Consider the following 25,770-nt stretch of genomic DNA (forward strand, 5'->3'; position numbering starts at 1 on the left):
GGAAGCCAGTTGATGTAATCTTTTTGGATTTCAGTAAAGCTTTCGATCCTGTCTCTCACAGTGTCCTTCTAGACAAACTGTCCAGCCCACAGCTGGATAAACACATCATGTGCTGGGTGAGCAATTGGCTCATGGGTCGAGCACAGAGGGTAACAGTGAATGGGGTGACATTGGACTGGTGACCTGTCACTGGTGGGGTCCCACAGGGCTCCATCTGAGGCCTTGTGCTCTTCAACACTGTCATAAATGACTTGGATACAGGACTGGAAGGGATACTGAGCACTTCTGTGTGGGACACAAAACTGTAAGGAGCAGTTGACACCCTCACAGGCAGGGAGGCCCTGCAGAGAGACCTTGACAAATTGAGGGCTGGGCAATCACCAACCATATGAAGTTCAATGAGGGGAAGTGCCAGACCTGCATCTGGGATGGGGCAACCGTGGATGTACGGGCAGACTGGGGAGTGAGATGCTGGAAAGCAGTGCTGTGGAAAGGGACCTGGGGGTCCTGGTGGATGGCAAATTGAATCTGAGTCAGCAGTGCCCTGGCAGCCAGGAGGGCCAACCCTGTCCTGGGGGACATCAGGCAAAGCATCTCCAGCCGGTTGAGGGAGGGGGTTGTCCTACTCTGCTCTGGACTGGGACAGCCTCACCTTCAATATTGTGTGCGGTTTGGGGCACTGCAATATAAGAAAAATACTAAGCCATTAGAGAGTGTCCAAAGGAAGGCAGTGAAGATGATGAAGGATTTTGAGGAGTGGCTGAGGGCACTTGTTCTGTTCAGCTGGACAAGAGGAGACTGAGAGGAGACCTCATTGTAGTTACAACTTCCTTGTGAAGGGAAGAGGAGGAGTAGGCACTGATCTCTTTGTGGTGACCGGGGACAGTACCCAAGGAAATGGCCTGAAATTGTGTCAGGGGAGGTCTTATTTGGATATTATAAGAAGATTCTTCACCCAGAGGTGGTTGGGTATTGGAACAGGCTCCCCAGGGAAATAGTCACAGCACCAAGCCTGACAGAGTTCAAGAAGTGTTTGGACAATCTTCTCAGGCACATGGTGTGACTCTCAGGGATGGTCCTGTGCAGAGTTAAAAGCTGGACTTGGTGATCCTTGTGGGTCCCTTCCAACTCACCATATTCTGTGACTCCATAGGTTTGCTTGCAAGGGGAATTAAGTTATTCTTAAATTCTAGAACAACTTTTTCCCATGAACTGCCTTCCTTTAGACCTAGGCTAGCCATTAGACTGCTTCTGGTCAGCTTACCTACATTGTGGAGTAAGTTGGTGATGCTATCTTGGTAGTGTTCAGTGTGGGACCTCAGTAACATCTATTTTCTCATCCACAATCTAAATAGACTGCTGTACTGGTTTGAAAGTTAACCAGCAGAGGAAACCGAGTCAACTCAAAGAGAGATTACCAGTCAGAATAACAATTTAATAAAATAATACAATAAGTACGACCACACAGACAAGCAACAGGCAATAACCCACAAAACCCAAATGTACAACCCAGCACCCCGGGGCACAAACGAAGCGGTGCTACCTGGGCCCCCCCCCTTGAGTCCAAAACAAAGGGAGAGGGGAAAAAAAAACCTGCTAGTGGGAGAGCTGCTGCAGTCCAACCAAAAGTGGTAATTGTAGTCCGGCCAAGGGTGGTGAAGAGCTGCAGGTTGAGAGCGACGAGCTGCGGTCCTCCTCTGGATCCCACGAGTGGTCCCAAAGGTTCCGAAACTCCAGGTTTATATACTCTCCAGTTCAGGTGGGAATGTTCAGTCCTCCCCTCAGAGCGGGGAATTCCATAAAAGGGTATGAGGGTGTTCATTCCATAAAAGGATATGAGGGTGCTCAGGAACATTCCCCCCCCCACCACCCCCCCTCGCAGGCCTCTACTGACAACAGTTTCTGGGAAATGGCATGGAGGGCTATAGAATACACAGTTTGGGCTATACCCATTCAGTGATGAATCGGTCCCAGCTGTTCTAACCAGGACATTATCCACCCCTTATTCTATGCCGTCCATGTCATGCCCAAATTAACCCCCTTAAAAACTATGTCTCCTTAAAACTATATACACTTACATATATATATATATATATACAATGAAACATTACAGACCATTCTCACTCAAAATTAGGTCCCCTTGTGGTACACAACGTGTCTCCCCATCTTTTTGCATTACCCACCAGGTGGAACCAGGTCCTTGAGCAAAAACAATCCCTCAGATGGGTTTGCCTTTGCTTGAGGTGGGACTAATCCAAACAGTCTTCCCTAACATTCCTCTCATATGCACCACAGGGACTTTATCTCCATCTACAGTATGCAAAAGTTCTGATTGAGCAGGGCCAGCTCGATTGATGGAGCCTCGGGTGTTGACCAACCAGGTGGCCTTTGCTAAATGCAGCTCCCAGTGTTTGAAAGTCTTCCCACACAGTGCCTTCAGGGTGGTTTTCAGCAGTCTGTTGCACCGCTCAACTTTTCCAGCCGCTGGTGCATGGTAGGGGATATGATACACCCACTCAATGCCGTGCTCTTTGGCCCAGGTGTCTACGAGGCCATTCTTGAAATGGGTCCCATTATCAGACTCAATTCTCTCCGGGGTGCCATGTCGCCACAGGACTTGTTTTTCAAGGCCCAGGATGGTATTCCGGGCAGTGGCATGAGGCACGGGGTATGTCTCCAGCCATCCAGTACTTCCTTCTACCATGGTCAGTACATAGTGCTTGCCTTGGCGGGTTTTGGGGAGCGTGATGTAGTCAACTTGCCAGGCTTCCCCATACCTGTACTTTGACCACCGTCCACCATACCATAGAGGCTTCACCCTCTTGGCCTGCTTGATGGCAGCACATGTCTCACAGTCATGGATGACCTGTGAGACAATGTCCTTGGTTAAGTCCACCCCTCGGTCATGAGCCCATCTGTATGTTGCATCTCTCCCCTGGTGACCAGAGGCATCATGGGCCCATCGAGCCAGAAATAATTCTCCTTTGTGCTGCCAATCCAGATCTACCTGAGAGACTTTAATCCTGGCAGCTCGGTCCGCCTGCTCGTTGTTACGATGCTCCTCAGTAGCCCGTTTCTTGCCTACATGAGCGTCTACGTGACCGACCTTCACACTCAGCTTCTCTACCCGGCCAGCGATGTCTTGCCACATCTCTGCCGCCCAGATGGGTTTCCCTTGGCGCTGCCAGTTGGCCTTTTTCCATCGTTCCAGCCATCCCCACAGAGCATTGGCCACCATCCATGAGTCAGTGTAGAGATAGAGTCTTGGCCACTTCTCTCGTTCAGCTATATCCAAAGCCAACTGAACGGCTTTAAGCTCTGCAAACTGACTTGACCCACCTTGTCCTTCAGTCGCTTCTGCAACTCGCCGTGTGGGGCTCCATACGGCTGCCTTCCATTTTCGGTTTGTCCCTACCATGCGACAGGAGCCATCCGTGAAGAGTGCATATCGCCTTTCATCTGCTGGTAGCTTATCATATGGTGGGGCCTCCTCAGCCCGTGTCACCTGCTCTTCTTCTTCTTCAGAGGATAGTCCAAAACTCTCACCTTCGGGCCAATTGGTGATAATTTCCAGAATCCCAGGGCGATTAGGATTCCCTATCCGGGTTCGCTGCGTGATCAGAGCGATCCACTTACTCCATGTCGCATCGGTGGCGTGATGTGTAGAAGGAACTTTTCCCTTGAACATCCAGCCCAGCACTGGTAGTCGGGGTGCCAGGAGGAGCTGCACTTCGGTGCCGATCACTTCTGAGGCAGCTCGAACTCCTTCATAAGCAGCCAGGATCTCTTTCTCAGTTGGTGTATAGCTGGCTTCAGATCCTTTGTATCCCCGACTCCAGAATCCCAGCGGTCGTCCGCGGGTCTCCCCAGGCACCTTCTGCCAGAGACTCCAGGAAGGGCCATTCTTCCCGGCTGCAGTGTAGAGCATGTTCTTCACATCCTGTCCTGTCCTTACTGGCCCAAGGGCTACCGCATGGGCAATCTCCTGTTTAATTTGTTCAAAGGCTTGTTGTTGTTCAGGGCCCCACTGGAAATCATTTTTCTTCCGTGTCACAAGGTAGAGAGGGCTTACAATCTGGCTATACTCGGGGATATGCATCCTCCAAAAACCCACAGCGCCTAGGAAAGCCTGTGTTTCCTTCTTGCTGGTTGGTGGGGACATGGCTGCTATTTTGTTAATTACCTCCATTGGAATTAGGCGGCGTCCATCTTGCCACTTCACTCCTAGGAACTGAATTTCCTGAGCAGGTCCCTTGACCTTACTCTGTTTAATGGCAAAACCAGCTCTTAGGAGAATCTGGATTATCTTCTCTCCTTTCTCGAAGACTTCGCCCGCTGTGTTCCCCCATACAATGATGTCATCAATGTACTGTAGATGTTCTTGAGCCTCGCCCTTTTCCAGTGCAGTCTGGATCAGTCCATGGCAAATGCTGGGACTGTGTTTCCACCCCTGAGGCAGTCGATTCCAAGTGTACTGCACACCTCTCCAAGTGAAAGCAAATTGTGGTCTGCACTCCGCTGCCAAAGGAATGGAGAAAAAGGCATTGGCAATGTCAATGGTGGCATACCACTTGGCTGCCTTGGACTCCAGCTCGTACTGGAGCTCCAGCATGTCCGGCACAGCAGCACTCAGGGGTGGTGTGACTTCATTGAGTCCACGGTAATCCACTGTCAGCCTCCACTCTCCGCTGGACTTACGCACTGGCCATATAGGGCTATTAAAGGGTGAACGAGTCTTGCTGACCACCCCCTGGCTCTCCAAGTCACGGATCATCTTATGTATAGGGGTCACAGAGTCTCGGTCGGTGCGGTATTGCCGACGGTGCACTGTTGCTGTGGCTATCGGTACCAATTGTTCTTCAACCTTCAGCAGTCCCACAGCAGAGGGGTCCTCTGAGAGACCAGGCAAGGTGTTCAACTGTCTGATTTCCTCTGTCTCCACAGTAGCTATGCCAAAAGCCCAGTGAAGTCCTTTTGGGTCTTTGAAATACCCACTCCTCAGGTAATCTATGCCAAGGATGCACGGGGCCTCTGGGCCAGTCACGATGGGGTGTCTGTGCCATTCCTTCCCAGTCAGGCTCACTTCAGCTTCCAGTACAGTCAGCTGTTGGGATCCCCCTGTTACCCCAGAAATAGAGATGGATTCTGCCCCTACGTATCTTGATGGCATTAAAGTGCATTGTGCGCCGGTGTCCACTAAGGCCTTATATCTTTGTGGCTCTGGTGTGCCAGGCCACCGAATCCACACTGTCCAATAGACTCGATTGTCCCTCTCCTCTACCTGGCTAGAGGCAGGGCACCCCTAATCCCGGTCATGGTACTCGTTGTGCTCTTCTTGTGAGTATGACCTGGAGGTCCCTTCAAGAGGATCAGACGTATCATCATTCCTGTACCGTCTGGAGTCTTGCCCACGAGAGACTGGAGCAACATTTACCCTTGAAGAGTTCCTTGTGGCACTTGTTCCTCTTTTCAGTTCACGTACCCGGGCTGCTAAGGAAGAGGTGGGTTTCCCATCCCACTTCCTCATATCTTCTCCGTGCTCACGGAGGTAAAACCATAGATTGCCACGTGGAGTGTGTTCTCTCTCCTTAGCTGGGGGACGCTGGCTCCTAATAGAGAGACTCTTGTTTGTCCTGGCACGATATGGAAGATCCCTTCCTTAATTTCTTCTCTTAGCTTCTGGTGTCCCTCTTCAATCTTCTCTTCCAGGCTTCGGACATGTTCGGCCAGTTTGGTTTCCACACATGAGACGTGGGCTCGCAGTGGAGCGGTGACAGTGTCTTCATAAATCCTGAGTTTACTGACCAACGCACCCACCTTGTCCTCTCCTTCCCTCCATTGCAGCGTTGCTAAGTAGCGGGAATACATTTCTGGCCCGAGTCGTGCAAACTTTAACCACATCTGGGATGTGCACTGTACAGCATCTGGACTTTTAGGGAATCTTTCATCCTCTGAAAAGATTATCTCCAGTACAGCTAATTCTCTTAAACACCGGATACCTTGTTCCATCGTGTTCCACTGTCCTTGCTGTACGTGGAGGTCCTCCTTACAAAGGTATCTCTCCCTCACACTGGACAACAGTCGCCGCCAGAGGCTGAGAGTTTCCTGCCTCCTTCCAATCCCCTGGTCAATGACTACATCTCGAGACAGGGATCCCAGCTGTCTGGCTTCACTCCCATCTAGGATTGTATCGTTAGCTGCGGCATCCCAGATTCGGAGCAGCCAGGTCAGAATGGACTCATTCGCCTGTCGTGTGAACTCTCTCCGGAGCTCACGTAGCTCACCCAGGGATAGGGACCGAGTGATTATTTCTGGCTCTGTCTCCTCCGGTGGATGTGAAGGTCCTGCCTCTTCATCATCATTTGCTATACGGACTGATTTAGTCTTTGATTTCCTTTTCTGGACAGGGGCGACTGCTATTGGTTTGGGTTGTTCTTCTGGCTCCTCGATGGTTTGTGTGGACACGGTGCTGGTTGATTCATTTCTTTCTCCCTCTGACTCAGCTGTGGTTTGGGTGGACGTGGTACCTGTGGATCTGCTCCTTCTCTCCTCCCCCTGACAGCACTGTACCATGTCAAGTAGTGTCCGGTAGGCAGTGGCCAGGGCCCAGCAGGTTGCTGTGAGCTGACCATCTCTGGAGCTACCAGAGCATTTTCCCTTCACCAGTCTTATCATGCTAACAGGATCTTGCAGTTGTTCAGGGGTGAATTTCCAGATCACTGGAGGAGAAAACTTCTCCAAATACTGGCCAATGTCCTCCCACTTCCCGTGCCACTCAGCATTATCTGCTCCCAGGGTAGGTGTCCAAACAACCTCCCTAGAAGGCCCTGTTCTGACCCTAAACATGGTGTAGACAGTACAGAGCAGACAAAACAACACTAACAATAACATTATGCTGTCCTTAACATCAAAAGGGAACTCAATATTTCCAAAAACTGTTGTAGCAGGTCTGAAGGGGAAGAAGGAGGTGAGAGGCTGGAAACAACCATTCCCCCCTGTTTCCCCAAAGGGCTGGGTGCGATTTTTAATGAGGCCCCAGAGGTAGCAACCCAAACCAGGACAGGCAGACAGGACTGAATACACATTTACAATGAAACTCATTGCTTCTGGTGTTATGATGACATAAATATAGTAAACTAATAAAACAATTTGGATCCCTCTCCCTGGTTTTAAAGAGAGCATCAAAACAGGCAAATAGTTCCCCATTTGTGGAAATATGAACATGCTCAGATACAACATCCACGTGAATGCATCAAACAACATGGTAATCAGGGAGTTTCTATATCCAAATAGACAAATGCTTAAAATGAAATTGTGATTCTGACTTCTCTCTCTCTGCCCCACGAGTGGGCGCCAAAAATTGTGCTGGTTTGAAAGTTAACCAGCAGAGGAAACCGAGTCAACTCAAAGAGAGATTACAAGTCAGAATAACAATTTAATAAAATAATACAATAAGTACGACCACACAGACAAGCAACAGGCAATAACCCACAAAACCCAAATGTACAACCCAGCACCCGGGGCACAAACGAAGCGGTGCTACCTGGGCCCCCCCCCTTGAGTCCAAAACAAAGGGAGAGGGGAAAAAAAAACCTGCTAGTGGGAGAGCTGCTGCAGTCCAACCAAAAGTGGTAATTGTAGTCCGGCCAAGGGTGGTGAAGAGCTGCAGGTTGAGAGCGATGAGCTGCGGTCCTCCTCTGGATCCCACGAGTGGTCCCAAAGGTTCCGAAACTCCAGGTTTATATACTCTCCAGTTCAGGTGGGAATGTTCAGTCCTCCCCTCAGAGCGGGGAATTCCATAAAAGGGTATGAGGGTGTTCATTCCATAAAAGGATATGAGGGTGCTCAGGAACATTCCCCCCCCCACCACCCCCCCTCGCAGGCCTCTACTGACAACAGTTTCTGGGAAATGGCATGGAGGGCTATAGAATACACAGTTTGGGCTATACCCATTCAGTGATGAATCGGTCCCAGCTGTTCTAACCAGGACAACTGCAAGGGTGACTTTTTTGCCTAGAGTTTGACCTGTGTCATGGAGAAACAAGTGCTTGCAGAAATGAAGGCAGTGTAAGGGTGTTCTGACAAGAAACTATCAAGGGCAAGAGAATATTAAATACTGCAGTGACAGCTGCAGATAGCAGCAAGCATTATGTTCCTGTATTAATCCCTCTCTACTAATAACTCTGCTTGGGAATTCTCTCTATATTGGGCTGAATGTTTAATGAATTTGACTTTTGCTCATGCATATATAGCAACATATGTATTTGTATATTTTTTAAATCTATGAGAAAAGTAAAACAAGTATATTTTTGATTGCTTATAATAATAAAAAAAGTGTTTAAAATTTATTCTCACACTAGGGAAAGAGCTCTAACCTTTGCTGTTGGACTCATAAGCAAAATAGAGCTTTCTTCCTGGGATCAGTCTTTTAGGTGCATAGTGGATTCTGATTCAGGATTTGAATACCTACCTCAGGTTTTAGTAATCCCAGACAAATGAGCCTGTAGAAGACAATCATATGCAACCCTTAGAAATAATTTCTTGAATCTCTTTCCATCTTTGTTGTGTTCTCCTCAGCTAGCTATATTCTCTGGCCTGCCCTCAACTGCTGCTTCCATGGAACTTGGACCCTTGAGATGGTTTAGAGGCCATGGCTTCTCACTTCTCTTGTCTCTAGACAAAATGCTTCAGAAAAAAACCCCATCTGTTTCTGTGTTTTTCTAGTTCTTTGCTTCTTTCCCTGGCACTCCTCCTGTGACTGACTACAGAAGAGATTTAGTAGTCATCTGCAAATACTCTCCTCTGCCTTGCCTTGTCAGTCTGGAGGAGACTGTGAAATTCCATTATGTGCTTTTCTGCTGACAAGAATTTGCTGTCCCATGTTCCCACCATGAACTCATCTGCTTACCTGCAGATGGACAGATACACACATATACACCATTCCTCTTGACTGTCTTCCCTATGCTCCGTCATCTGCTCAGAACAGGTACATCACATCACGTGTTCTGTGGTTTGACAACAATTACTTTCAGGAAAATCTGAATAAGTGGCACTTAGGAGGTTTTAAACATCTCTGCAATCTCATTTGGACCGCTCTCCATTGTTCAAATGGAGATCAGTAACAAGTGGTATTGCCCAGGGTTCTTTATTTTGACCAGTTTGTTTCAATATCTTTGTCAATGACATGGACAGTGTGATCAAGTGCATCCTCAGCAAGTCTGTGGCACCAAGCTGGAGTGGTGCAGCTGATATGCTGGAGGGAAGGGATGCCATAAAGAGGGACCTGGACGCACTTGAGGAGTAGGCTCGTGTGAACATCTTGAAGTTCCACAAGTCCAAATTCTCATGTTTGTTGCCCTCCTTTGGACACATTTTTTAAATCGTTCTCATATTGTGGAACCAAAAACTGCACACAGCACTTAATGTGAAACTGCACCAATCTGACTACCATGGGATAATCACTCCTTTTGGCTGGTTGGGTACAGTGTGCTTAGTGCAATGCTTAATGCACATTTGGGTTCCCGGGCACATTGCTGTCCCTTTCTGCAGGGCTGCACTCCAGCCTCTAGTCCCCAAATCTGTACATGCACCCAGGATTACGCCATCACAAGAGCTGAATCCAGGCATTTATCCTTGTTAGAATTCACATAATTGATGACTACCAGCACTGTAATCTACCAAGATCACTCTGTAAGGCTGGTCTGTGCTCAAGGGCATCAACAGCTCATCCTAACTTGGTATTGCTGGTAAACATGCTTAATGTGTACTCGGCTCCTCTGTCCAGGTCATTGACAAAACCACTGAAGAGAACAGACCCTAAGATTGAGCCCTGGGGAGTACCAGTGGTGACTGGTCACCAACCAGATGTTACCCCATTTACTACAACTGTTTGAGCCAGACACTTCAAGGCAATTGTTCATGCAGTGTGCTGTGCGCGTGAATGCCGAGCGTTTTGTCCAGAAGAATGCAGTGTAAGACAGTGCCAACAGCATTTCTAAAATAAAAAACCCACAGATCCACGATCTACCATTCATCCACTAGATGTGTAACCTTATCATAAAGGATGTTAAGTTAGTAAGGCATGACTCTCCCTTCACAAACCCATGTTTGCTTACATTTGAAGTCTCTTTTCAATAACTCCCAGAATAATCTTCTCCATAATTTTACCAGGCACTGAATTGAGATTGACAGGACTGTTATTACCAGGGTCTTCTTTCTTGCCCTTCTTGAAAATAGGAATAATATTTGCTAGCTTCCAGTTGACTGAGACCTCTTCAGATTCACAAGACTGTTGATAAAAAGAGAGGTCTTGCAACAACATTGGCCAGCTCTTTCAGTACACTGAGATGGATCCCATAGGACCCTATAGACTTGTGTGCATTCAGCTGCAGTGGCAAATTCTGTTCAAGTTCAAAGTTGACTGAGAGTGTATAACTCCCACAGTCATGGTCTTCCACCCTGAGTTCCAGAAGTCAAAGGACCCAACACTGATATTAGAGACAGATGCGAAGAAGGAATGAAATGTTTATCTTCATCTCTGTTTGTGACATAACCCACCTCATCATGTAATGGACATCTTTTTTTTTGCTGTTAAAATACTTCAAAAAGTCTTTCTGCTATCCACCACAGTATGCCTGTCTTCAGACTCAGATGAACTTTGGCCACATGAATTTTCTCTCTGCAGCATCTCAGGAGTTCTCCTGTGTAGCCTAACTTTGCTTCCAAAGCCCACACGATTTCTTTTTCCTCCAAGTTCCAGAAGGAAATTATGGTTCAGCCAAATGAGACTTCTGCCTTACTTTCTTGAATTTTACACATACTTCTGCTCCTGTGTTCTTAAAAATGGCTCTTAAAAACCGACCAGCACTTATGGACCCTTGAGTGAAAATCCCAGGGGACCTTACTACCCAGTTTCTTAAGCAGTCTAAAGTCTGCCCTTCCAAAACACAGGGCAGTAGTTCTGCTGTACAGTTTTCTGCATACCACCACAGTCTTTAAGCTTAACCATTTAATGATCAAGTGGTCAAGTCAGCCACTAATCATCACTGCACCCACAAGATTGTCCCTGTTTACAAACACATCTGGGAAGTTGAATTTGCCCATAAGGAGAAGGACAACTGATCTAGAGATTTCCCTTAATTATTTATGGAATAATCATGTATCAGTGTCACTGTCCTGGCTGGGTGACTCACAGTAGACACTCACTTTGTTAGTTTTTCACCTATTCTTTACCCAGAAGGTCCCAACCATGTTGTCTCCAACTGCAAGTGCTGCAAAATCCAACCCTCCTTTACACACAGCGACACCCCTCCACCTCACCTGCCCTGTCTATCTCTCCTAAAGAGCCTAAAACTGTCCATCACAGCAGTCCAGTCACAGGACTCTTCCCATCAAGTCTCACTTATACCACTGAGATAATCCCAGTCCCCCTCTCCAGTTCAGTGCTTGACTAAGGGAGAAGGAGAAAATAATCAAGACTGATTTTGGAGGCTTGCAACTGACCCGAAATAAAGGCTGCTGGCACAAAGAGCATCAGGACCATGAGAGCTGGGGAAGAGTCCTGGTTGTGGAGAGATGCTTTACACCAAACCAGTAGTAGGAGGTCTGTATGAGGTTTCTGCTGCATCTGTGAAAACTTGTGGAGGGAGGACTGGCCTAGGGACAGAAAGGCTGGTTTTACATTGTAAAAGAAGCCACTTTCCCTGAGTTTTGTCTCACATACTTTCGATGAGACATGACCAACTAATGATAGATACTATGGATTTTTTACTTTCACGGTCATTTCTCCTGATTAGTCTATCTTCTCTCCTAGTACTTTCCACATTTTCCCCCTGATTCACTGGGAGACCTTACTGTGTCTAGGAGGAATTTCTTCTCCTTTCCTGTGCCATGAACAATCAGAGAACAATGAATTTTCAATGATGTTGACTCAGATAAAACATGGACATCCAAACCAGGCAAATGGCAGTTTGGTACACATAACTCTTCCACCTGTTTCAAAACATTTACTCTAAAATAAGAGCTGTTTGCAGCTGCACGTGTTCTGTAGTTTTCATTCTTACAGTCTCTCTTGTAATTTTCCCTTAGATAAATGCTTCTTCAGGGATCCAGAAAGTAGTGATAAGCTGTGCCTCAGGTAGTTCTTCAAAGCTGTGAACATGATGCCCCCTAAAACAGAGATTGCTCATCTCCAGGTCATAATGAGAAAGTATGGCCATTATCGATTCCTTAGGTAAGAAGATTGGTACATTGAACAAAAGAGTAAGCTCTTATCTACCCTCAGCCGGAACAGAGAACTTGAAATGTATTTTAAAAGCTGGAGAGATAATTCATGAAGGCATTAACAGAAACTTTCTGATAGTAAATAAAATTCCCTTTATGCAACTTGTTTTCAGAATTCTCCAGGCAGTCCTTCATCTCCCAAACCAAATTTGAGCAAAGGTCTCATTTTCTAAATTCTGAAGGAGTGCAACAGCAGCTTCTCTCACCCTGATCAGAGATCTACTCTGATCTTCCAGAGGAGCACTCAGGCAATTGCATAAACCAAGCAGGGTGTTAGGATTTATGAAGCTGTAGAAGAGCATAGAAAGCTATGTTCCAGTTATTCACTTCATGCTGTGCATCAGCTTTTTGTGCTAATCAGGAGAATATTAAAAGCACATATTTCATGCTAATTATGATAAGGCGAGGGGACAATTTGATTAATGCTAGCAACTTAGTCTTGCCAGGTGATCTACTTAGTCAGAAAATAAATAACCAGAACCTAATAGCCTTGGGGTAGATTTAATTCACTCATGTAGAGAAAGGTTTTAATCCTCCTTACTGGTAGTCAAAGCAATAATCATGTTATGTACAATTCAAGAATGTGCTGTCAAAGCAAACACGATTGTAATTAAAGACTATCCTTTCAGGGAATTTGATTTTATGACATCCCATGATAAACATAATTAAACTTCCTGGGAAGTTGGATACTTAAGCTGAGTTAGAATTAGCCTGTGAGACTTCAAAAATGATGCTGCTGAGGTATGGTAAAGAACTTTGGATCTGTGACAGCTGGAAATGTGAGACTTGTATAAGAAATTCCTTTGCTCTGGTAGTTCTCCCATCACTCTTGTCAGACCAGAGCAGAAAATATTTGTCCTTGTGGATGTCTTTCCATCAAGGAAATTGTGTATGGTGGGGGAAACATCTAAGCGCTGACAGTTCATACCAAAAAATTTGAGCTTCAATCAATTTACATTTTCACTGGAAAGCCATTTCAACTGAAATTCTTATTTGGCCTTATCTCCCTAAGATCCCCAGGTGCTGCAAAATGGACATAAAAGGAACCCTGAGAGATGTTCTTCATCACTCACGCTGAGCAGACAACATTTTAAAGAGTGACTACTTTTCCCTTCTGTTCTCTCACAAAAGCTGGACAAGTCTTTCCTACTACAATACAGAAAAAGACACCAGCCAGTTTCTGGTCTTTGCTGAACTGATACCAGAAATAAGCTTCTAACTGCAAGTCCAGCTAAGACTAGTCTATCACTTCAAGAATGAGAGGGTTATGAGAAAAAAAAAAACCACAAGAAGGAATTGCTTCTCTGAGGAGTGAGAATGAGCTACAGAAAAACAACAGTACTAGGTAAGTTTTTTAAAGGCTGTAAAAGTCTGAAGTTCAAGGGAGTTTTCTTTGTTTGGTTTCTTTTAACAAGAAGGATTGATGAAATCATTCTGTAGATGAAAAGAGCACTCCCTCTGCAGAAGAATGAGCCAAGTCCCCTGGAGATAGAGTTGTCTTGGTGTCCAGCAGATATGGAAAGCTGTCTTTCCATTACAAACTTTCATGCATATCTGTCACTCTCAAAGAACTTCCAGAGGTCCCCAAGCCAGTGTGCTCCATGGGGATCTCTTCTCAGTCTTGCACAGACCATAAGCAAAAGTGTGTGATGGGAAAACTGAAAACAATCCTGTCCATGCCAGAACTTCTTTGTCTTTCCTTTCCTCTGCGGTGGCTGAGCAACGCTGAAAATGGAGAGCTCTTATACTATAGGCCTTTTGGGAGGTTGTGGCCTTGTTTGTAATAGGCTGTTTTTCCAGTTCAGAACTAAATCAGCTTCTATTCTGAACCATGATATTTAAGAGCGTCTGGTTTTTGTTATTTTTCAATATTGAGGGAACTTGGTGTAACCCAGAGAAAGTGGCAGAAAAAAAATATGTAGTTCATATAAATTTCTGCTTTTCCTCCACAAGACAGTGTCTAATTAGGCTGTAACATGGTTTTCAATAGTCACAGTTACTAGTGGTTTCACACATAAACAGAGGATTAACCACAGGATAGAAATATATTTTTGTGTCAATACAGTATGGTTAATGGTTTTAAGTCACAAGAGTATAGGCTAAGATTTGCATACATCCTTTAGCTCTTAAATGAAAAAAATTAAGCTCCAGTGAGAATCCCAGTCACATATATTGAGTATAAAAGATAAGGGGTATTAGTCTTGAAAATGTAATTAATAAGCTAGCTTGGACTAATTAGTTGTACATTATCCAAAAAAAGCACATTATATGTAATGACTCTAATTGGCATTTGACTCCTTTGTAATCACATCCTGTCATCTGATGCCCAGTGCTGTCTTGTCTTCAAAGCTCTTTTCAAATACATACTTTACAATAGGTCTGGTACTGCTAGAAGCCTTTCTTCCCCAGTTTTATCTAGCAAAACTACTATCTGCTTTGCATTCTGTCTCCCCTAGAAATCTCTAATGCAGAAAATGATTAGATTAAATGCTGGTTTGCCAGACCTTCAGTTGGAGTGAGGGTCAGCTGGTGAAAGCTGTAGTCCAGTGATGTAAGAGCTTTGGTACTGAGAATGGTGAGGAAGGACACCTTTCTTTTGGTACAGTCTTTATTTGAACACTCGTGGTGCTCTGAGGGGGGAGGAGCAGTGAGCTGGCGTGAGCTCCTTCTAATACTAGCACTAGGGACTAATGATGTACAGCTATCCTTGGGAATCAGCAACCCAAAGAGGAAAACAGCTCTGTTCAGGAACCTGTTGCTGCAGATGGCAACCTGCTTCTCCAAAAGGTCAACAAAGTAGTGGCCTCTGCAGTGGAGGTCTGGTTTTGAACAGGCTGCTGGCCTTCTCTTTAAAAGGAAATGGAAGTGCTAATAGTGTGGGATGAAGTGCCTGTAACAGTTCCAGCTGCTCCTGTGAAGACATATTGAGCTACAGAGCTGACAGGGAGATCAGGGTTCATTTTTTTTTTTTTTCATGGCTTCTGAGTAGCCTGGAACAGTTGTAATTTTCAACAGTTCCCCAATTCACAATCCTGTAGAATGTGAGTAGATTGATATTGTGTTTGACTTTGTAAAGAAACTATTCAAAGGTCCAGACTATGCACTTGAATCCACTCTTAAAGCCACTTTCTTAGTCACAGCACGTTAAGTACCTTTTGAGTCTAGTTTTGTATTTCATTTTTGAACCAAGTCCAGGCAGAATAGTGTACACAAATCAGGTATGTGAGTCCTTGGAAAATTGGACTAGATTTTGGTTTCACATGTTTAATATCTTGGTCTTCTGCAAGCTGACACACCTGAAGCGTGGGTTGCCATCCAGAGGGACCTAGACAGGCTTGAGAAGTGGGTGAATGGGAGTTTCATGAGGTTTAACAAGACCAAGTGCATGGTGCTGCACTTGGGTCGGGGCAAACCCCGGTATCAGCACAGGCTGGGGATGAACAGACTGAGAGCAGCCCTGCTGAGAAGGACCCGGGGGTGCTGCTGGGTGAGAGGCTGGACATGACCCAGCAATGGGCACTCACAGCCCAGAAAGCCAATTGTGTCCTGGGCTGCATCAAAAGCAGTGTGGGCAGCTGGGTGAGAGAGAGGATTCTGCTCTTGTGAGGTCCCACCTGAAACACTGCATCCAGCTCTGGGGCCCTCAGCACAGGAAGGATATCAACCTGCTGGAGCAGGTCTGGATAAGGGCCACCAAGATGATCGGAGGGCTGGAGCACCTGTCCTATGAGGAAGGACTGAGAGAACTGGCATTGTTCAGCATGGAAAAGAGATGGCTTCAGGGTGACCTAGTTGTGGCCTTTCAGTACCTGAAGGAAATTGACAGGAAAGATGAGGTAAGACTATTTACAAGAGCATTTTTAGTGACAGAACAAGAAGGAATATGTTTAAATTGAAAGAAAGTAGGTTTAGACAAGATATCAGGAAAAAAATCTTTACTGTGAGAGTGGTGAGGCACTGGAACAGTTTGCTCGGAGAAGCTGTGGATGGCCCATCCCTGGAGGTGTTCAAGGCCAGGTTGGATGGGGCTTTGAGCAACCTGGTCTAGTTGAAGTTGTCCCTGCTCGCAGCAGGGGGTTGGAACTAGGTGATCTACAAGGACCCCTTTCAACCCAAATCATTCTATGATTCTATGAAACCAGACTCTAATCTGGAACATTCCCTGAAACATGGGACTTTCTGCTTAGAGTCCGTCTTCCAAAACTGAACTGCTTTGGAGAGTCATTGAACATCTCTGTCTATGGGAAAGAATGTGTTTATTGTCTGGTGAATGACGCTACTTAAAACACTGTCTGTTCATTCTAAGCAGGACACTGGCCCATGGCCTTCATGCTGCAAATCCCTTCTAATCCATTCCATCTCTGTTGTTTTTCAGCCCTGAGTGTTTTCCTTTGTTTTTGCCTGAGACTTGCTTCAGTTGCCATTACTGGGTCCCCAGATAGGATATGGCATTGTTGGTTACTGGTTTCAACACCTGAAACATCTGACCAAAGACCTGTGTGGCCCTGGAGCATCCTAGTGATTAGAGATTAGATATGCAGCTGCTGAGACTGGTTCTTGCTCATATCTCCATCTTAACACATCTATAACCCACTTCACTGTCTCACCCTGGTCCTCCATGAAGAACCTTCAGTATATTTCAGAATCTATATTGCTTTCCTATATTAAACTACTCTCCTGACTCTGCTAATTATGTCATTTCTGGTTACTGAATGATATATTCCTTCCACTCCCACATACATTTCTTTGCTTATATGTGAAAAAGAGTTTGCTAAGGTCTCCCAGCTGAAATACAAAAATGTCCTACCTTCTCCTCTTCATTGTTAACCTATTGTTAACATTGTTAACAATGAGAGAAGTGCCTTCTTGAAGTCCTTTTGCAAGTTATAGGTTGAGATTATTGTTGTCTGTTATCTGAAAAATGAATCTGATGGCCAATATGTGCCCAAATATCTCAGGGATGGTTAATCTCCTTCTGTGTGCTCACCTCAGCTCCAGAGTGAAGGTTGCTGAGCCTTTGTTTGTCATACTGTATTTGTCATAGATAGAACTCTCTGGCTCATCTTTTAGGGATCTATCAATGTTAGGCTTCAAGACATTCAGGAGCTTTTTGGCGCAGCCATGTGTCAAGACATGTTAAGAGAAATGTTAAGTGATCAAAACTGGAACTGTTTCTGCAGATTTTTCCTGTGCCAAACTAAATTTTCTGGGTTCTTAGTTCTTTAAGGAATCTGATTATGAAACCCAGAAGAATGGATGTGATAATAAAGACATGACTAACAACTTGTGGGCCAGGTGGTGGGCAGTGATTGTTAGGTCTTTGTATGGTTCACTAATGCTAGGAATAGAACTTTGTTTTCAACAATGTCCTAGTATGCAAAATATTTATACCATGGGGGGACTTATGCTTTTTTTCTGTAACTGTTCCAACTGGTATTACTAAACTGTCCAAAAGAAGCCAATATAAACACTGATGCTGTTCCCATTATACTCAGTGAAGATGGGGCAGACTGAAATGTGAAGCCACACCTGGAAAGTTCACAAAATGCATTGCTGTTTTTACTGAACGGAAGGAGATGGTTCTTATTTAAAAGATAATGTTTTGAGTACTATTTTTTGTCTTTGTGTTACAGAACAGAATGAAGTAGAAAATACTGCCATGTTGAGCCCTGTCTATCCAACAACACTATAGAAGTGATGCCTTAAAACTTTTTGAATTTTTTAAATTTTTGTAGATTTTAGAAATAGTCGTGTAGTAAACGTAGATTTTAATGTAGCTGTATAATCCCTTACCCTTTGGCACTGTAGTTTACAAATACCCAACCCTATTACTCCATTTTATATCAAACTTTCTAAATTCCTTTAGCATGTTTAGACTTTTTTTCAAGGTAGAATTGTAGAAAACACCTGTTTAAGAACATTGCACCCTAGGCCTGAACAAGATACCACGACAGACAAAGCAACCTTCAAGCCCAGAACTTTGGAGGACCTCCAAGGACTGTACTGCTGTGAAGAAGATGAAGATGAGGAAGAAGGGGTCCCAAAGACCCAGACCCAACTCCCAAAGGGGCGTGTCGGGGGCAGAACTGGGCAGAACTAGGCAGAACTGGGGGGTGGATAAATCTGAGATTGGACAGATCATATTATAAAACCATGGAACCACTACTGGGGTGCACACGTGTCACATGTATTCCCCTGGGCCTGAGGGTCTGATTAAATGGCCTGCTCTTCTGATCTTACCTTATACATTAAATTGGCCTGGAGTTTTTTCTCCATGATCTCTCTCTCAGCAACAGAAGCATGCACACAGATGAACCTGCCAGTGACAAAACATGGCATTTAGGAGTGTAGGATTTCTGCAGAGCAGAAGGGATGGTCAGTGGCAGTTTCCTTCTGGTTGCAGTGGTGTTTAGGCTGCGGTAAATTGGTTTGCTGTGATTAGCAAATACGTACCTTGTAGGTGCTAAACTTAAAATCTTCGTTTGAACATGATTTGAGCCTCCTAGAGTGCTTGGTGAGTTGGAGAGGATTAGGAAAGCAGGATAATTTGTCATTGTTAGGAGAAGGGGACAAGGACTTTAGGCTCTCTCTCCTTGCAGCTAGCTGTGTAATGCAAGGTATTGGAGATTGTAGGTATGAGAACTGAGGGAGTAGTGTGGATACTGGGAATGGAGTAGCTAGAAAGCAAGGCTTTTGACTTCCTTCCACACCTCTTAAGAGTAGAGAAACTCCTCTACACTTGCCTACAATGTCCTACTGCCCATGGACTGCTGTTCCAGTGAAGTCCAGCTGTCTTTGGATGTTCACTAAGGCATGTCAAAGAGCAACAATAACTGACAAAGTCTGCTTCTGTCCCAGAAACAAGTTGTTCCATTTCCTGATAAAACCTTCTGTTGTGGATTAATCCTGTGGACAGCTCTGTTACACACAGCTGCTCGCTTTCTCACTCTCCCCCAGTAGAATGGGGAAGAGAATTGGAAGAATAAAACTTATAAAACTCACAGGTTGAGTTAAAGACAGTTTAACAGGAAAAACATAAACTGCATGAACAAACAAAGCAAAATAAGGAATTCTTTCATTACTTCCCATCAGCAGGTATTCAGCCATTTCCAAGAAAGCAGGTCTTCATAATTTGTCACAGTTAATTGGGAAGTCAAATGCCCTAACTATGAAATGAAGCCCTTCTTTCCTCCATATTTTTTTGCTGTGTGTGATGCCATAGGGTATGGAATATCCCTTTGGTCAGCTGGATCAGCTGTCCCAGCTGTATCTTCCAAATTCTTGTGTGCTTCCAGTTGGATTACTTGTGAGGTAGGGTAAGGAACAGAGAAGGTCTTGATGGCTGTTGTGAATGAGTGTTTAAGGATGTTTAAAGAATCACTGGCAAAGCTATCAGCAAAAGCAGTTTTAATACAAATTTGTGAAAGCACAACCAAGTTCTGTGACAAAGTTCACTGTTACTACATAGATAAAGCACACAAAGGAAAACTTGATTAAAATCAATCTGGAACAATGTACACGCAGACTTCGGATGCAGAAGGGTAAAGATGGAGAATCGTAAAGGTGCGAAGGAATAAGGGAGACCCACCCATTGATTCATGAGATTCAGAGTGGACCCAGTTGCCAAACTTAGCCTTGGAATTGCTCAGTGATTTCTGTCTTAAGGATTTGGCAGCACTTAATCCTTGACTAATTTAACACGTACAGAATGATTCAATAGGATTTACTACAAGCAAAACAGTGGCTTAATTACGAATCTAAGATGGCAACACTGATGCTACACTTGCTAGAAAGTATTGAAATCAATTTACACATGCAGACATGGATGTATATATTATATATATATATTTCTGCATATATATGTACAAAGGTACCTGCTGAGTTCAGTGAAATATCGTTGAATGACTTTGCATTTCTCCGTGGGCAAAGGGTTGAGCCTTGAGCAGGCGGTACCAGCCCAGGCCCCGTTGTCAGTTTTCAGTGACAGTCTCTGAGGTCTCAGACCTGTGGGTTGATGAGTTCAGAGGCATCCTGCTCCAAGAGAGGTGCTGGCACAGCCGCTGTGGCCCAGGGGAGTTCAAAGGGCCTCATTTGATATCCCTGTTCATAGGGTTGCGTGATGGTTGGCTTTAGTCATCCATCAGTTTCCATCTGTCGTGGGTTGAGGTGGCTGGGTTTTTTGGTAGCGGGATGGGCTACATAGGGTGGCTTCAGTTAGAAGCTGCTAGAAGTTTCCCCCCAAGTGAAGCCAATGATAGCTGGCTACAGGAGGGACTTTCTGCTGCTGGCCAATGGACAGCCAACAATCACGCCTCTGTGATAATATATTTAAGAACAAGTTTGTTATGCAGAAGAATTTGCAGCCAGGGGAGAGCCGACTGAAGATCCTGAGTGGCCCCACCGCCTCTCCAGCTGTCGGGTGGTGGTGGCCGTGGCAGCCCAGCCCGGGCCTCTCGGCACCTAGCCCTGAGCAGGCAGTGGTGCCCCAGCCGAGCCACCTGTGCTGCTCTCAGCAGTGTTGGCCAAGCTGAGCGGCAGCTCCTGAGGAGGGGTAGCCAGGGCCAGAGCCGGGGCCAGGGCGTGCGGCCCCATGGAGAGAGCCCCTGGGCCCGCCCCACGAACAGCCCACACTGGAGCCCATCGTGCCCAAGGAGCCGAACAGCACCGACAGCGCCAAAGCCCCCAAGGTGAACTGCGAGGGGTGGGGGGGGAGTGCCCTGTGGGCTAGGGCAGGGCAGCAGAATGGCCCCTGCCCATGGGCACTGTCCTTCCTTCCCCCCAGCTGAGTTGAGCTGGGCTGGGCCAGAGTGGCCCGTCGTGGTGCAGCTGAGCCCACGTTGGAGCAGATGGACTCATGGAAGAAGGTCATTACCCCTGTGAAAGGCCCAGGTTGGAGTGGAGTCCTTCAAGAGACTCGTGGCCCATGGAGAGGAAAATCCATGGCAGACCAAGTTATTCCCAGGTAGGACACATGGCCCTGTGGGGGATCCACATTGGTACAGCTCACCCTATGAAGGATTGCATCCTAGGAAGGACCATTGGAGTGCAGAGATCCCCCCAGCACCCCATGGAGAAGTGACCCTTGGGACAGTAGGTATAGAAGAACTACTGTCTGAGGGGTGGACCCATGTTGGAGAGGTCCATCAAGGACTGTTACCCATGGGAGGGACCCCACAGAGCAGGGGAAGGACTCAAGCTGTGGCCCCACCTGTAACCCATGGTGAGGACCATGGTGGAGCAGACTGTCCCCCTGCAGCCCATGGAAGAGTGACCTATGGGACAGAAGATTTTGAAAACCTATTGCCCGAGGGGTGGACTTGTCTCCCTGCAGTGCTGCAGGAGGAGGAGAGAAAACATGGAAGGAAGGAGGAGTGGATGGAAAATGTGTTTAAGACTGTTTTATTTCTCACTCTTTAGATCTTATCCTGTTAGTAATAAATTTTAGTATTAACCCCATGTTGAGTCTGTTTTGCCTGTATGACCTCTCCCAGCTCAGAGTGACTTTAGTGAGTGCCTAGAATCCGGCCAAGGTCAACCCACGACACCATCCTGGCCTCAATCCAGGTCAATAATTTTCCCCAAAAGTCCAGTAACAATACTGTTGTTTCACTCTGGCTGTGATTCAGACAAAAATAATTTTCCAAGGCTATATGATAGAAAACAGAGGTTTGTTAGGCAACAGAAGGTCTTGAGAACAGGAAGTGTTACCAATAAGCTCTAGGGGAGCTTAATTGTCCAGCAGCCGTTAATTAAGACCTAGGCTTAATGAGAATTCCTGAGATAATAGATTAGCTCATGGAGGTGGGGGGAATATCACAACACTCTGCATGCATAGCTCAACAATAACTAAAACACCCCAATCTCATCATCATCTTTTTTTTAATCAGAAATCCAAAACATGGTACATATGAGCTCCTGCTGGGAAAATTAACTCCATCACAGACAAATCCAGTACTCTCTACTTGCTTTCTTGCCCATCTCTTCTGGTGCTATAGATAGGCAGCACAACAACTCACCACAGTGAGAGTGTCTTTGATAAATGAAGGGGTCCATTGGCTGGGCTGCTCGGAAAGGATGTTTGACTCTTGTGTTTTCCTAATCAGCCCTAATGGTAATTCTAGCAGAGAGTTTGCTTGGTCTGGTTTCATTTGAAAAGCAGCCTTGATAATACTTTCCTTTCTTGTGCTAACTTTTAGTTGGCTTTTTGTGTTTTCAGACAGGAATGTAAAAATATATTCTGTTCTCTTTCTTCAAGGGTGGCTTGCGGAACTCTTTACCCTGCTATCTATGTTGCCAAGCATTAAAAAGAATGAATTTTCAATTGAAAACTAGTTACATTTGTGTGTGAGTTAGCGTTTGTACATCTGTGTGCCAGACTCACTGCAGAACAGAGCCAAGCCCCACAGCTGAGCCCCTCAGACAAGCCAATGATATCCCTGGGAACACAGTTAGGAAAGGGTAGAAAGTGCTGCACAGCAGTTGTGAGGGCAAAGAGTCAGAAAAATACGTAGAGAAACAGCCCTGTAAACCCCAAGGTGAGAAAAGAAGGAAGAGCACTAGAGCAGGGAAGAGTGGCTGTGGAGGACCGCAGTGGAGCAGATATCCACACTGCAGCCCATTGAGAACCCCACACTGCAACAGGTGGAGATATCCTGAAAGAACCCTCAGCCCATGAAGAGCTTACGTCAGAGCAGAATCTTGGCAGGAGCTGCAGCCCAGGGAGAGGAGCCCACGCAGGAACAGGTTTTCTGGCAGAAGCCGGAGCCTGCGAGGAACCTACACAGGAGCAATTCAAGAAGGACTGTATCTTGTGGGGAGGGACTCCGTAGCTAAGCAAGGGAAGAGTGTGATTGGGAAGAAGAAGTAGAGAAGATCCATCAAGGACTAACTATAACCCCCATCCCTCTGTGCCATTTTGAAAGAAAGGAGTTGAGAGTGAAGGAGAGAACGTGAACATGAGAAGAAGAGGTAGGATAGGGAAAGATGTTTAAGTTTTGTCTTTGTTTCTCACCATCATACTCTATTTTTAATGAGAAATAAATAAAATAATTTTCTCCAAGTTTAGTCTGTTTTGCCCGTGATGGTAATTGGTAAGTGATGTCCCTGTCTTTATTTTAACCCAGGAGCTTTTCCATCTTATTTTCTTCCTCTGTCCTCTTAAAGGGGTAGAGTGAGAAACTGGGTGAATGGGGGTGTGGCAGTCAGCCAGTGCTAACTTGCCACAAAAGGAAATAAAAATACTTTCCAATATTGATCTGAATTTGATAAAATCCTCTTCCAAAGGTTTTCACAGTGCCAGTACTTCCTAATTATTATTAACATGCATTCATAAAATTCTCTATTGGTGCTTCCAGTCATATTTAGAAAAGCCTGAAGCTTCCAGACAGAAAGCAGAGGAGATAGAGTGACTTCCTGAAGAACTGCAGTTCTTAGCTGAGTTCTTTGAGATACCTCTGTCATTCTGATGCATGTCACTGTCAACCTTCTGGACATCTTAACTTTCTGCCAGCTTGGACTTCCCAAATTTATGTTTTGCAGTTCTCTGCCTCATGGAAGAAGAGGAGGCCACAAAGACGTTTTCAGTTTTCCTGCTGACCCTTTGAAGAGGAACAACAGGAAGGTAGATAAAATGATGAAGAAACTGGCTAAGGAAAAGTTTTGTGAGTGTGAACAACTGAAAGAAACTCCATAAGGTTGTGCAGCAACTGCTTACAGTTGAGAAAGTGATCTGCATCAAGTCACAGCTGAGTACTGCGAGCTGTCACAAAAGGAAAGGTGAATGGAGAATTGAACAGGGACATAGCAGGAGAGATTTCTCTCACACGGAAACACCTCTGTTTCAAACTTGGGCAGTAAGTGTGTCTCTGTGAAGATACCTCCATGGTGTACATGAAAGATAGTCAGTTTGGCCTAGGAGGAGGCTTGGGAAACACCAATTTAGTACCCAGCAAACTGTGATAGAAGTGAGACTTGTGGCTTTTTGTCACTTACAGAAAGACTGTGTTAATTTTCACTTTTCTAGCAATAGACAAAACAATCTGGAAGTTTTAAGCAAGAGAAGACAATATTACTAAGTTAAAATTAATTGATACCATATGCTTTGGTCAGTATTTTAAATGAAATTCAAGATGCAGGGAACACTCATTTGTTTCCATATTTCACTTGGGATGAGATCACCACCAAAACTTTAATAAATAAATATTGCTGGATAAAATAAACGTGAATATTTTAAGTGGATTACCAGTCTAAGGAGAGAAACTCTACATGCAACCTGTCATTACTATTTCAACGTGTATGGTTTGTGAATGATTTGAATTCATGGCAGATTTTAGACATATCAAAGCTATAAGCTGTTTTTGAAGAGGGACCAGAACAGCTCAGAAGGGGTATCTGGGATCACAATTTTGTGTCCATCTTTGACCTGGATTTTCTTTGAGGAAGAGTTTTGGAAGTTTTACAATCATAAAATTAAAAGTGTGGGCATATGCGTTTGGTTCTATCCACACTTGCTCCCCTGGAGTCATAAGCCTGACACAGACTCTCTGATTTTGGCAGAAGATCAATACCTCAAGCTGAAGACTGGAGAGTGCTCCCAGATCACAGAATTGTTTGGAGAGTCTTGTTTGGGCAGAGGAACTCAGTGGACATTAAACCTAGAGGACATCTGCAATGCAAGGACATTTTGCCTTTCTAAACTGGGATCATTGCTGTTGAGGGTGTGTGTGTGTAGGGGGGAGCTGTGGAGGAGTGGAGTTGGATTCCAGAAATGCTGTAGAGCTTTAATGAGCCGTGTTGCTACACATCATACAGTTTAATTGAACTGTGGTAGGTAGCCTAAGAAGGAGGGGAATGAAATATGATATCAAAGATCCCTAAAGAGGAGGCAGCTTCACTGCAGGAAATAAAGAAGTTACACAGAAATCCAATGCAATGGACCAGGGCTAGATCAGGACCGTGACTTTCTCCCTGGAAGCAGCACGGGATCCTCTTTGTCAAAAACCAGGTGTGGATTTTCGTGCTCTCTAGATTTTATCCCAGTGTTAACTGGTCTGTATGGAGTTCTGTTGTTCTGCCAAAGCAAGTATCTAGCTCAGTTTTAGAAATCTCCTTAACATGGCAGTGAAGCATGTCTGGGATTAAAAAACATCACTGTGTAAAATTAGCAATGCCATCGGAGCAATGCAAATAAGCCTTCTTGAAATGAGAATCAAGTAGAGCAAGCTACTTTAGGGAACCCTTATTTTGGGCAACTCTTTTGTAGCCTGGACTCCAGTTTTGGGTGCCAGCTCTATCCCATTTAAATAGTAAGCTTTTGTGGGAGGACTACTGCCCTGTGACACAATGTACAGTCCTTACCCCCTAAATCCCAGAAATGGCCCACGATAAATTATTTTTTTCCTTTCAATTCCTTTCAATACCAGAGGGACAACAGTGTCCCTCAGCTTTCACAAAGAATAAAGGAAATAAGCCTGTTAAGGTCACAGAAAA

The sequence above is a fragment of the Chiroxiphia lanceolata genome, chromosome Z (genome assembly GCF_009829145.1).
Source record: "Chiroxiphia lanceolata isolate bChiLan1 chromosome Z, bChiLan1.pri, whole genome shotgun sequence".
Lineage (NCBI taxonomy): Eukaryota > Metazoa > Chordata > Aves > Passeriformes > Pipridae > Chiroxiphia > Chiroxiphia lanceolata.